This window comes from Sus scrofa, chromosome 3, assembly GCF_054392235.1.
Source record: "Sus scrofa isolate SSC_HxYL_T2T_F1_AM1 chromosome 3, Sscrofa_HxYL_maternal_Yorkshire_Landrace_v2.0, whole genome shotgun sequence".
NCBI classification, from domain to species: domain Eukaryota; kingdom Metazoa; phylum Chordata; class Mammalia; order Artiodactyla; family Suidae; genus Sus; species Sus scrofa.
This window is the reverse complement of record NC_139385.1, coordinates 29,531,744-29,545,390: the sequence shown is the minus strand read 5'-3', so window position 1 is coordinate 29,545,390 and position 13,647 is coordinate 29,531,744. Positions and strand designations below refer to the sequence as shown.

Genomic DNA, 13,647 nt, shown 5'->3' with positions numbered 1-13,647 from the left:
TTATCTCGTGTCAGAAGGAACAGAAGCAAGCCCATCATCTTAGTATAAAGTTGTGCCTTATGATTTTCCAAAGACCTGATTCTCCACAAGCTAAGAGAGTTACCAAGAAAAGGTGGTATGGCACAGCAGGTTAAGGATCTGGTGTTGTCTCTGTGGTGGCATGTATTCAATCCCTGGCCTGGTACAGTGGGTTAAGGATCCAGCATTGCCACAGCTGGCATGTAGGTCAAAGTTGCAGCTAGGATTCCATCCCTGTCCTGGGAACTTTCATATGCCGAAGGTGTGGCCAAAAATAAATAAATAAAAATAAAAATAACAGCTTTTTTTTTTTTTTTTTGGTCTTTTTAGGGCCACACCCATAGCATATGGAAGTTCCCAGGCTAGGGATCTAATCGGAGTTGTAGTTGCCAGTCTACACCAGAGCCACAGCCATGTGGGATCCAAGTTGCAGCTGTGATCTACACCGCAGGTCCCAGCAACGCCAGATCCTTAACCCACTGATTGAGGCCAGGGATAGAACTCTCGTCCTCATGGATACTAGTTGGATTCATTGCCGCTGGGCCACGGACAGGAACTCCAACAGCTTTAGAGTTTAAAGGGCAAGCTTTGGTTATCTGGAAAATGACTGTATGTGGGAAAATTAGAATTAAGATATTCTGTGTCTTGAACAGTTTCAAATGATGCAACTGACAAGGGCTTAATCTCTAGAATATATAAACAACTTATACAACCCAACAGCAAAAAAAAAACAATCAACAATGGAAAAATGGGCAAAAGACCTGAATAGACATTTCTCCAAGGAAGATATACAGATGGCCAACAAACACATGAAAAAATGCTCAACATCGCTGGTTATAAGAGAAATGCAAATCAAAACTACCATGAGATACCACCTCACACCAGTCAGAATGGCCATCATTAATAAATCCACAAATAACAAGTGCTGGAGGGGCTGTGGAGAAAAGGGAACCCTCCTGCACTGTTGGTGGGAATGTAAACTGGTACAGCCACTATGGAGAACAGTTTGGAGATACCTTAGAAATCTATACGTAGAACTTCCATATGACCCCGCAATCCCACTCTTAGGCATCTATCCGGACAAAACTCTACTTAAAAGAGACACATGCACCCTCATGTTCATTGCGGCACTACTCACAATAGCCAGGACATGGAAACAACCCAAATGTCCATCGACAGATGACTGGATTCGGAAGATGTGGTATATATACACAATGGAATACTACTCAGCCATAAAAAGAATGACATAATGCCATTTGCAGCAACATGGATGGAACTAGACAATCTCATACTGAGTGAAATGAGCCAGAAAGACAAAGACAAATACCAAATGATGTCACTTATAACTGGAATCTAATATCCAGCACAAATGAACATCTCAGAAAAGAAAATCATGGACTTGGAGAAGAGACTTGTGGCTGCCTGATGGGAGGGGGAGGGAGTGGGAGGGATCTAGAGCTTGGGGTTATCAGACACAACTTAGAATAGATTTACAAGGAGATCCTGCTGAATAGCATTGAGAACTATGTCTAGATACTCATGTTGCAACAGAAGAAAGGGTGGGGGGAAAAATGTAATTGTAATGTATGCATGTAAGGATAACCTGACCCCCTTGCTGTACAGTGGGAAAATAAAAAAAAAATTATTAAAAAAAAAGAGATATTCTGTGTCTTGAAATGGCCCATGGTACTCACAAATTGTATTATTACCTTTAGAGAGTCAGGATGGTCTTAAAAGAACATATATTTTGGAGTTCCCGTTGTGGCTCAGTGGAAACGGATCTGACTAGGAACCACGAGGTTGCGGGTTCGATTCCTGGCCCCGCTCAGTGGGTCAACAATCTGGTGTTGCTGTGAGCTGTGGTGTAGGTCACAGATGTGGCTTGGATCCGGCATTGCTGTGGTTGTGGCATAGGCTGGCAGCTGTAGGTCCGATTAGACCCCTAGCCTGGGAACCTCCATATGCCGAGGGTGTGGCCCTGAAAAGACCAAAGACAAACAAACCAAAAAATGTATATTTTATCATGTTACTTGTTTACTACCACTACCAATATCTTTGATCTAATAAGTGGTTTTGCCAGTTCGAGATGGCGAACGCTAGTATTTTAACCTTTCCTGATGGAATTGTGTAAAACTGTGCCACGGTCTGTAAACAGACCACTGCTCTCTGCAGAGGCACGGCCATGTGCCTCGTGGGGAGATAGTCTAGCATCATGATTGAAAGCACAGACCCTGGGGACAGCCATACTGGCTCAGACCCTGGCTCAGTCATTTATTATCCAGGCAAGTTGCTTAACTTCTCCAGCCCGCAGTTTTCTGATAAAGGGCTAATAATAGTACCTGCAGCGTGGGGTTATTCGAAGGTTTTAATGAAATAATTCATGTAAAAACTTGTTTATTGCATAGACACAGAGTGAATGCACACTGGTTTGGGGAGTAGTAGCTTTTTTTTTAAATTAAAGTACAGTTGATTTACAATGTGGTGCCAATTTCTGCTGTACAGCAAGCTGTTGTTATTATTCATTTTTCAGTATGTACACCCCCTGCTGAAAGCAATGGTCTTTTTTTTTTTTTTTTAACTGATCAACTTTGGTTACTGCACATTAATTAAAAATTCCAGGGTCCTTTTCATCAGTAATAAAATACAAGAAAATAATCCTGTTTTGTTTTTCTCCTAGATGATTTTAATGATCTGGAACGCTCTTAATGACCTGACTGGGTATTTTCACAACAACTCTAAGGCTGACTGCTGTTCTAATCGTCAGAGTTCTGTTCTGCACGGAGCCCCTCTATATGCAGTAGCCTTCCTGCTGCCTTGGTTTCCTGGGAAATACTATCACGAAGGTGACTGGCTGAGCAGGCTGCACCTTGTGGTATGGTATCATCATGTGCTTTCGACGGCACGCTTACCTTTGTTCAGCAAGCTCAATGTGTGCTCTTTGCTGAAATCTTCACCAGATACGAAAGTCGGCTTCAGTTTGTTAAAACCAACCAAGTGGCCTCACTGGTGGGATCCACCAGTCTCCTTTTCTGTGGCCTCGTCTCTGATAACGTGGAATTTGTGCTCAATTTTCAGGCCATCGCTGTTGTCATTGCCATGCTTGCTACCACCAGCCTTTAGCACATGAGCCGCTTAGAACCCAAGAGAAGCCCCGAGGAAAACCTCTTCTCTGAAAGCGAAGAGGGTCTCCCCGGACCTCCACTGTTTCATTGATGAGACAAATCTTGACCCAGAGAAACTTTTGCCTTTTTCTGATAATGAATTTCTTCCAAGTCTTCCATTTGACCTTCTTTAATAACTTCATGATGATCTTTGTTGATAACCTCATTCGCCAGGATGTCCCTCATTTTTCCAGAAGGAGCATCATGTATGGGGCAGGCTTTACCTGTCCACAGGTACGTGAGGATTCTTTCTTTTTTTTTTTTCCTTTTTAGGGCTGCACCTGTAGCATATAGGCGTTCCCAGGCTAGGGGTCGAATAGGAGTGGTACCTGCTGGCCTGTGCCACAGCCACAGCAACACTGGATCCAAGCCGAATCTGTGACCTACGCCGCAGCTTGCGGCAGTGCTGGATCCTTAACGTGCTGAGCCACAGTGAGAACGCCATGATTCTTCCTGTATCTTCCAACAGGGATTACAGATATAAGTCTGTCCTGCCTGAGGAATGAAAACCTGATTATATCAGTAGTTTGAAAAAAAAAAAAATGACTCACCTTTATTAAGAGACCCAAAGATTCAGAGTCTCAGACATTATAAAAGATTCAGTAGCAACATAATGGAAACAAGAGATGCAAGGGAAAACAAGGAGGGTGGACCCAATGAAAGTTGAGCAGTGTGATATTTTGAACCTTTTGGCTTTTGAATTTTATTCCCCTGAGCTTCCTCATTTAAACCTCCACAGAGCTACGGAAGAAAACACATGGCTTCGGAGTTCCCATTGTGGTGCAGTGGTTAACAAATCTGACTAGGAACCATGAGGTTGCGGGTTCGATCCCTGGCCTTGCTCAGTGGGTTGAGGATCTGGCGTTGCCGTGAGCTGTGGTGTAGGTCGCAGATGTGGCTCGGATCCCGCGTTCCTCTGGCTGTGGTGTAGGCCGGCAGCTGTAGCTCTGACTGGACCCCTAGCCTGGGAACCTCCATATGCTGCGGGTGTGGCTCAAGAAAAGGCAGAAAGACAAAAAAAAAAAAAAAAAGAAAAAAAAGAAAGAAAATGCATGGCTTCCTATAAGCATGTCATCTTCTTTATCCTGACATTTAAGGTTCCTGTGACTGTTACAGGGAAGAGGTACTTGCTCATGAATTCCTGAAGTCAGGTTTCAAAAACACCTGGAGAGAAGACTTAGTTCTAGAATTCCAGAGGGTTAGTGAAATTCCATGGCCATGACCATTATTGCAGAGGGCGTGTCCTCCTTCAAAAACTCTACCAAAATCTCTACCAAAACCTCTGACCCGATTTAGAGCGTTGATGAATAAAACTGCTTCCCTAACTTCAATGTATCCTCCAAAAACATGCCTTAACTTAGCCTGTGATATGGCTTTTTTCCAGTTTTCACAATTTAAATATGTTATCTGTACTCTTCAGAGATAGACTTTTTTTTTTTTTTTTTTTTTTTTTTTTTTTTTTTTTTTACTGTTTGCTAACTTTCAAAAGTATTTAAACCATGTGGGGTAGAAATAGGGAATGTTTTAAGTGTTGCCATACTTTCTTAAGCAAAGTGTATGGGATAGAATTTGTTTTTCTGCCATTAGCTCAGGGCCTTCTCCTAGTTTGGGACTGTATACACCATAACATTTAATATTCAATTAAAATTGGAGTATATCCGCTCCAAATGCAATGGTGGATAAGCAATGAGATCCTGCGGTAGAGCGCAGGGAACCGTATCTAGGCACTTGTGATGGAATGCGATGGAGGATAATGTGAGAAAAAAAATGTGCATATATGTGTGTGTGTGGCTGGGTCACTTTGCTGGACAGTAGAGAACTGACAGAACATTGTAAACCAATGCTAATGGGAAAAATAAACATCATTAAAAAAATAAAATTGAAGTATAGTTGATTTACAATATTGTGTTAATTTCAGCTCTATAGCAAAGTGACTCAGTTATACATACATATACACACACACATATACACACACATACACACACACTCTTTTTTAAAAATATTCCTTTCCATTGTGGTTTATCATAGGATGTTGACTCTGGTTCTCTGTGCGATACAGCAGGACCCTGATGTTTCTCCCCTCCATGGAACAGGATTTGGCATAAAAAGGAATGTGATATTACTACCCACAACAACGTGACTGAAGATCTACAGGGACTAAAAGCAGGTAGGTGGTGACCTGGGAGTGAGGGAGGGTAGGGAAGGGTTAGAGGGACGGGTGACAAAGTGCAAGAACACTTTGGAGAGTGATGAGTATGTTTACGCTTTTGATTGTAGTAATGGTTTCACGGTGCATGGATAGGTCAAAATGTACCAAATTGTACAGATTAAATATGTGTAGTTTATGGAGAGTCAGTCATACCTCAATAAAACCATAACCCAAATCTGCCTTTATTTTTACTCTCCCCCCCCCTTTTTTTTTTGGAGAGGATGAAAAGTTCTAAAATTGATTGTTGTAATGGCTCCACATATCTGCAAATATAGTATATTAAGATATACCAGCTTACATCTGCTAACCCCAGCTTCCCCCTCCCCACCCCCTCCCCCTTGCAAACCACAAGTCTGTTCTCCTTGTCTGTGAGATAACTCCCAGTTAGAGTGCTTACTGGGTGCCCTGGACTATGCCAAGCACCGGGTATACATTATCTCATGTAATCCTCGACTCTTATCCTTACAAATGAGAAAAGGGAGGCTCAGAGGCCTTTACAGTCCTGCAGTTTAAAAACAGACCTGTGTGTACATGGTTTGTTTAGCAGAGTTTACCAAATAGAGTTTCATTTTTGGCTTATCAGTATAGGCCCAGGTGCTGTGTGTGCATAATAAAGTGATGCTCTCCCTTTCTGACAATTTTGAGGTTTGTCAAGCTATTTGCTCCTGTGTTTAGTGACCCAGAAGTGGGAGCTGTTTGAGTTCTTGCCTTTATTTATTATTTAGGCTATATATACATTCCCACTTTTAATCATATACTTCCTACAGTATCTTCTCTTCTCTAAGTAAAAGTAAATTTGTTAAACTTTTCCATAAAATTTTTCTGGAGTTACCATCGTGGCTCAGCGGAAATGAATCTGATGGTATCCGTGAAGACGCAGGTTCAATCCCTGGCCTCGCTCAGTGGATTAAGGATCTGGCATTGCCATGAGCTGTGGTGTAGGTCACAGATGCAGCTCGGATACTGCATTGCTGTGGCATAGACCGGGGGGGGGGGCCTATAGTTCTGATTCGACCTCTAACCTGGGAACCTCCATATGCTGTAGGTTTAGCCGTAAAAATAGAGAAATAATAAAATATTTCTGTAAGAAAAGAGTAGATAAATATTTTTAAACGGCCTCATGGAGATGTAATTCATATACTATATAATTCATTCACCCAGTTAAAGTAAATAATTCAGTGGTTTTTAGTATATTCACAGGTATGTGTAACCATTACAACAATCAATTGTAGAACATTTCATCCTCTCAAAAAAAAAAAAAAAAAGAAGAGTAGAAATAAAGGCAGTTTTTTGGTAATGGTTTTATTGAGGTATGATTGACTTTCCATAAACTATACATATTTAAACTATACAATTTGGTACATTTTGACCTAGCAAAGTGTTCTTACGCTTTGTCACCCATCCCTCTAACCCTTCCCTACCCTCCCTCACTCCCAGGTCACCACCTACCTGCTTTTACTCACTACAGATCTTCAGTCATGTTGTTGTGGGTATTAATATTGCATTCCTTTTTATTGCCAAATAGTATTCCATTGTATGGGTATACCAGTGCGGTTTACCCTTTCACTCTTTAATGAGCATTTGGGTTGTTTTAAATTTTATTATTTTTTAATTTTTAAAGTCTTTTTAGGGCCACGCCTGTGGCATATGGAAGTTCCCAGGCCAGGGGTTGAATCAGAGCTGTAGCTGCCAGCCTACACCACAGCCACAGCAACGCCAGATCCAAGCCACATCTGCTGCCTACACAACAGCTCACGGTAACCCATGGAGATCCTTAACCCATGGAGTGAGGCCAGGGATTGAACCTGTGTCCTCATGGATGCTAGTCAGAATCATTTCCCCTGAGCCACAACGGGAACTCCCTTAAATTTTATTCCTAATGTCTAGGGAAGGGACAGATATACCTTATTAGGGAAAATAATGACAGCTCTTGGGAATTTGTTATTTATTGGCCAAGTCACATTAATACCCTGCCTGTTGGGGAGCTCTCCTGTGGTGCAGCAGGTTAAGTATCCAACGCTGTCACTGCAGGGGCTTGGGTCACTGCTGTGGTGTGAGTTCAGTCCCTGGTCTAGGAACTCGTGCATGCCGCAGGCGTGGCCAAAGCAAAAACAAAAACAGAATTAAAAAACATTCTACCTGTTGCATATAGTAACGCCGGCTCAGCACTGTATTTTCTTGTTCTCAGTGGCTTTCTCTTTGAGGAGGTGAATAAATGAAAGTAGAAAAGAATGAGCTCTCTCTCTCTAAAACTGTTTTAATAGCTCAGTGATTCTTCCACATGCTACTCTCCTTAGAGAGGCAGAGTAGTAAATGGTTAGGATCACGGAGTCTGCTGCGGAGGAGTGTGGCTCGCCACTTCTTAGCTGTGTGACCCTGGGGAGGTTACTAAAGCTCTCTGTGTCTCTGTTTCCTCATCTGTAAAATGAGACTAAAAATGGTCCCCACGTAATAGAGTTATTATGAGGATTAAATGAAGTAAGACATACAAAGGACTTAAACTGGTTCCTGGCACTCTAGAAATATTAGCTTTCATTATTAAGACTCAGGCAGCAAATATTTATGAAACGTTCACTGTAAACATAGCACTGCCTTTATCTCTGTTTTGATTTAGGCTTCTTTGGCATCTGTTTGCGAACACTTGTGCTGGAACACATTATTCACAAACTTCTACTCAGTAAACATATGAATGGAGAGCCCAAATCCTCAGTTTGTAGAAGGTGTTATTTTAGTAAAAGAAGCAGTCTCTTTCTTTTCTTTTTTGTCATATTACTTGTCATTGGCTCATATATTTTTACATATTGGACACAATGATAATAACAATGACTGGAGTTCCTATTGTAGCTCAGCGATAATGAACCTGATTAGTATCCATGAGCACGTGGGTTCTATTCCTGGCCTCGCTCAGTGGGTTAAGGAATCTTGGTGTTGCTGTGAGCTGTGGGGTAGATGGCAGATTTAACTCGGATTCTGAGTTGCTGTGGCTGTGGTGGAGACCAGCAGCTACAGCTCCAATGTGACCCCTAGCCTGGGAACTTCCATATGCTGCAAGTGCAGCCTTAAAAAGACAAAATAATAATAATAATAATAATAGAGTATTTTATATGATGAGAGAAACAGACAGGCAGACAGAGACAAAGAGACAGACAGGGAGGAAGTGCTAGCAGGAGGAAATGCCTCTTGGGTTAAGTAACTCGTCTCTGAACACACAGTTGGTAGAAGTGGCAAAGCTGGAATTCAGACCCAGAGACATCTGGTTTCAAAATCTTTCATTGTCCACTTTGCTCCACATTTCTCCATTATTACTTTCTTGTATTTCGTGTAGTATTTATGTATTGGAGTCGGAGAAAAAGAAGCTTCATGTCAGTATGTGAAACTGTGGAAATTTACATTATTATATACAGGAATATAAGAGGACTTGCTGGGGTGTTTTACATACTTCATCTTATAGAACTCTAAGAAATGCCATGGGTCACATCAATCACAGCCAGTATTACTTTTTTTTTTTTGCTTTTTAGGGCTGCACCCGAGGCATATGGAGGTTCCCAGGCTAGGGGTCGAATTGGAGCTGTAGCCACTGGCCTACACCACAGCCACAGCAACACCAGATCTGAGTCGTCTGCGACCTACACCACAGCTCATGGCAACGCCAGATCCTTAACCCACTGAGCAAGGTCAGGGATGGAACCCATGTCCTCATGGATACTATCAGATTCGTTTCTGCTGAGCCACCTCAAGAACTCCCAAAATTCTCTTCTAAATCTAGTGTGTGTGGACATTTGATTAGTGAAAATGTTTCAGGGTTAAACAAAGTACTGCCTTTTTTTTTTTTTTTTTTTTTAATTTACTGGCTGCACCTGTGGCATATGGAGGGTCCCAGGCTAGGGGTCGAATCGGAGCTGCAGCTGCCAGCCTACACCACAGCCATGGCAACACTGGATTTGAGCTGCATCTGCCACTTATACTGCAGCTTGTGGCAATGCTGGCTCCTTAATCCACTGAGGGGGCCAGGGATTGAACCTGCATCCTCATGGATACTAGTCAGGTTCTCAACCTGCTGAGTCACAGTGGGAACTCCAATAATGTACTTTTTTTTGAAAACAAAGAATACCTTCTAATCATTGTTAATATACATATGTATATTTAGCGCCAGCTTTTGAGTTTAGAACAATGAACTTTTTCATTGGTAGAAAGAAATGCAGAAAAAAAAAGTGACTGAGCTCTCCACATGAATCTCTCAGAATTATGGACGTAGATAAGATTAGGCAGGAAACAACCAGAAATGTAAATCAAATTCTAAACGACTGTTTATCTCTAGTGCTTGATTTTAGGAGTAAAAAGTACATTTCAGACTTATATTACAGTAAGAAAATTACTGAAATATTTATTTGATAAATATTTGTTTTACTTACTGTGCCCCAGGTGAATTCTGGGCTTTCATCCCAAATTTTAAAATCTGGATTTATCTAAGATTTGAGTTGGCCTCTTCACATTGCAATAAAGCAATGTCAGTTGTTTGGAAGTGATGGTTCTTTCATATAGCTGATGTTAGTAAAAACCTTTTCTTGTTAGTGAAAAAATTAAAACATAGGAAACCATTTCCAAGTTTGTTCATTTTATAGGAAGTAATAGCTGTATCTTTGATATTTATAGGATATGACTGCCCTTCGTCAATTTTTATGGATATAAATGTATAATAACATATCTAACCATGATAAATAGTATTCGTTGTATGTTTCATCCGCTATAATTTAGAATCAAATTTATTTTTTGCTGAGAACGTTTATATTGAGGTCAGGAAGAATAAGCATAATTCATGGGGTTCAACCTTAACACGGTACCGATCTGTTTCCATTTCAGTGCCTTGTACTTATCGGCCAGTCCTGGCTGAAGAAGTTTGGTGACTATAAAATTATCTTATTTTCATTCTACCTCGAAGGAACAGCCTCCATTGTCATGTTACTTCCTGGACAGCACCACTATTACTTTTTGGCTCTTTATCTCACTATTATCATGTAAGTAAATGCCAGTGCCAATCTCTAAATTACAGTAAAATTTTCCCCTTCCTCCTTTCTTGCTTTCCTTCCTTCCTTCCCTCCTTCCCTCCCTTCTGCTGGATTCTTCTTCTTCTTTTTTTTTTTTTTTGGCTCTTTGCCTTTTAGAGGCTGCACCTGCAGCACATGGAAGCTCCCAGGCTAGAGGTCGAATCAGAGCTGCAGCTGCCAGTCTACGGCCACAGCCACAGCAACATGGGATCCAAGCCTCATCTGCGACCTACACCACAGCTCACAACAATGCCAGATCCTTAACCCACTGACTGAAGCAAGGGATTGAACCTGCGTCCTCATGGATGCTAGTCAGATTCGTTTCCGCTGAGCCACAATGGGAACTCCTGCTTAACATTCTTAAGTGGCTTCTCACTGCTTTAAAGATATTATCCAAATGCTGATATATGAGATCCTGTGTTCTTCAGGCCCTGTTTGCCTCTCCATCCTCATTTCTGGTTACTCCTCACTAACAGGGAACTCCCTGCCATAGAAGAAACACTGCTGTGCCTGATTCAAGCACCTCTGTGTCCAACATGCATCATTCTGTGCCTGAAAAGCTTTTACTGTAATCTTTTTTTTTTTTTTTTAAAGGAAATCAGCTTTCTGATGAGGTCGCCAAGCAAGCAGCTTTATTTTTTCCCATTTTAAAAATTAAAGTATAGTTGATTTAAGGTGTTGTGCCTATTTCTGCTGTGTAGCAAATTGATCCAGTCATTCATACACACACACACACACACACACACACACATTCCCTTTCTTATATTATCTTCCATCATGTTTTATCCCAAGAGACTGGATGTAGTTCTCTGTGCTGTGCAGTAGGACCTCACTGCTTATCCATTCTAAATGGAATAGTTTGCATCTACTAACTCCAAACACCCCGTCCATCCCACTCTCTCCTCCCTCTTCCTTGGCAACCACAAGTCTGTTATCTATGTCTGAGTCTGTTTCTATTTTGTAGATAGGTTCATTTGTGCCTTATTTTATTTTATTTTTATTTTTTGTCTCTTTGCCTTTTCTAGAGCTGCTCCTGCAGCATATGGAGGTTCCCATGCTAGGGGTTGAATTGGAGCTGTAGCCACTGGCCTACACCACAGCCACAGCAACATGGGATCCGAGCCGCATCTGCAACCTGTACCACAGCTCATGGCAACGCCAGATCCTTAACCCACTGAGCAAGGCCAGGGATCGAACCCATAACCTCATGGTTCCTCGTCAGATTCGTTAACCACTGAGCCATGACAGGAACTCCATTTGTGCCATATTTTAGATTCCACATATAAGTAAGTGATATCATATGGTATTTGTCTTCCTCTTTCTGACTTACCTCACATAGTATGAGAATCTCTAGTTGCATCCATGTTGTTGCAAATGGCATTATTTTGTTCTTTTTATGGCTGAGTAGTATTCCATTGTGTATATATACCACATCTTCTTAATCCATTCATCTGTTGGTGGACATTTAGATTGTTTCCATGTCTTGGCTGTTTCACCATGATCTTACATGGCTCTCAGGAGTTCCCTTCATGGCTCATCTGTTAACAAACTGGACTAGGTTCCATGAGAATGCGGGTTCAATCCCTGGCCTCACTCAGTGGGTTAAGGATCCGGTGTTGCCATGAGCTGTAGTGTAGGTCACAGACGTGGCTCAGATCCTGTGTTGCTGAGGCTGTGGTGTAGGCTGGCAGCTGTAGCCCTGATTCAACCCCTGCCTGGAAACTTTCACGTGCCGCTGATGCTGCCCTTAAAAAAAATAATAACAATAATCTCACAGGGCTCTCTCCTAGTGTTTCTTTAGGCTGCAATTCAGGGATGTGCTTTCAGGAAAGTCTTCCTCGATTTCCTCATCTGGATTGGGTGTCCCTCCAACATGACCCCAGTGGCCTAGGCTTATCTCTGCTGTAGCATATATTCCCCAACTGTGACTGCCCGTGGCCTCCCACTGGACTGTGCTTATTATGAATAATGTCTACTTTCTTTCTTTCTTTTTGCTTTTTAGGGCCGCACCCATGGCATATGGAGGTTCCCAGGCTAGGGGTCGAATTGGAGCTGTAGCTGCTGGCCTACACCACAGCCACAACAATGCCAGATCCGGGCCGCGTCTGCGACCTACACCACAGCTCATGGCAACACCAGATCCTTAACCCCCTGAGTGAGGCCAGGGATCAAACCCGCAACCTCATGGTTCCTAGTCAGATTTGTTTCTGCTGCACCACGACGAGAACTCCAATGTCTACTTCTTAATACTGTGGCCCCATTATCTACTACAGTCCCTGCAATTAGTTGGTCCTTAGAAAAATGTGTCTTGAGTGAATGAATTAATAAATTCTACTCCAGGTCCCTGCCGAAACAGTTTGAAAATTTTTTCATGAAGACTTATTTGCATTTCGAGCAAATTCGTAGTTGAAAGCATAGTAAGTAGCCCAAAGGACTGAATCTCCATAAAACCTCAAGATATTAGAACCTTACATAGATAATTATTCTATAAATCTGCAGTGGTGGCCCTGGCTATATCATATTTAAAAGGACATTTTATAGTGATTTTCAGAAGGAAAAAAATGTTGCTTCACCTTTCCCCCCATTTTTATTCTTCTATCATACTTAAAGTGTTAGATGTCCCTTTATAGTTAACTTACCCTAACTTGATATCAAGAGATTTCTATATCAGCTGTGATGTTGAACTAGATAGAAGACTTCAAAAATGCTCCTCCAATTAAACTATATTGGAATTTGCAGTTCCTGTTGTGGCTTAGCAGTAATGAACCTGACTAGTATCCATGAGGATGTGGGTTTGGTCCCTGGCCTCACTCAGTGAGTCAAGGATCTGCGTTGCTGCAAACTGAGCTGTGAGGGAGGTTTCAGACCTAGCTCGGATCCCACACTGCTATGGCTGAGCATAGGCCGGCAGCTGCAGCTCCGATTTGACCCCTAGCCTGGGAACTTCCATGTACTGTGGGTGCAGCCCTAAATTTATATATATATGAATTTATAGATATATGAATTTACACTTACTACATATATAATACTTAGCTCATTTGTTTTTTTGCATGGGATAGAGATTGTGCAAAAGAAATCTAAGATGATAATCTATCTTCCCCTAGCTTATGATAAAGAACTAGCAAACATAAGCATTATATTATAAATTTAAATTGAAAAAAAGTGAAGGTGTTCCTTTTGCGGCTCAGCAGTAACAAAAACTTACTAGTCTCCA

At 41.7% G+C, this 13,647-nt stretch overlaps 1 pseudogene; it reads left to right on the top strand.

Annotated features, from left to right (window-relative positions):
• Window positions 1-2,695: 2,695 nt before the first annotated feature.
• Window positions 2,696-13,647, top strand: part of LOC146404502 (solute carrier family 68 member 1-like) — a 34,556-nt pseudogene continuing 23,604 nt past the window's right edge.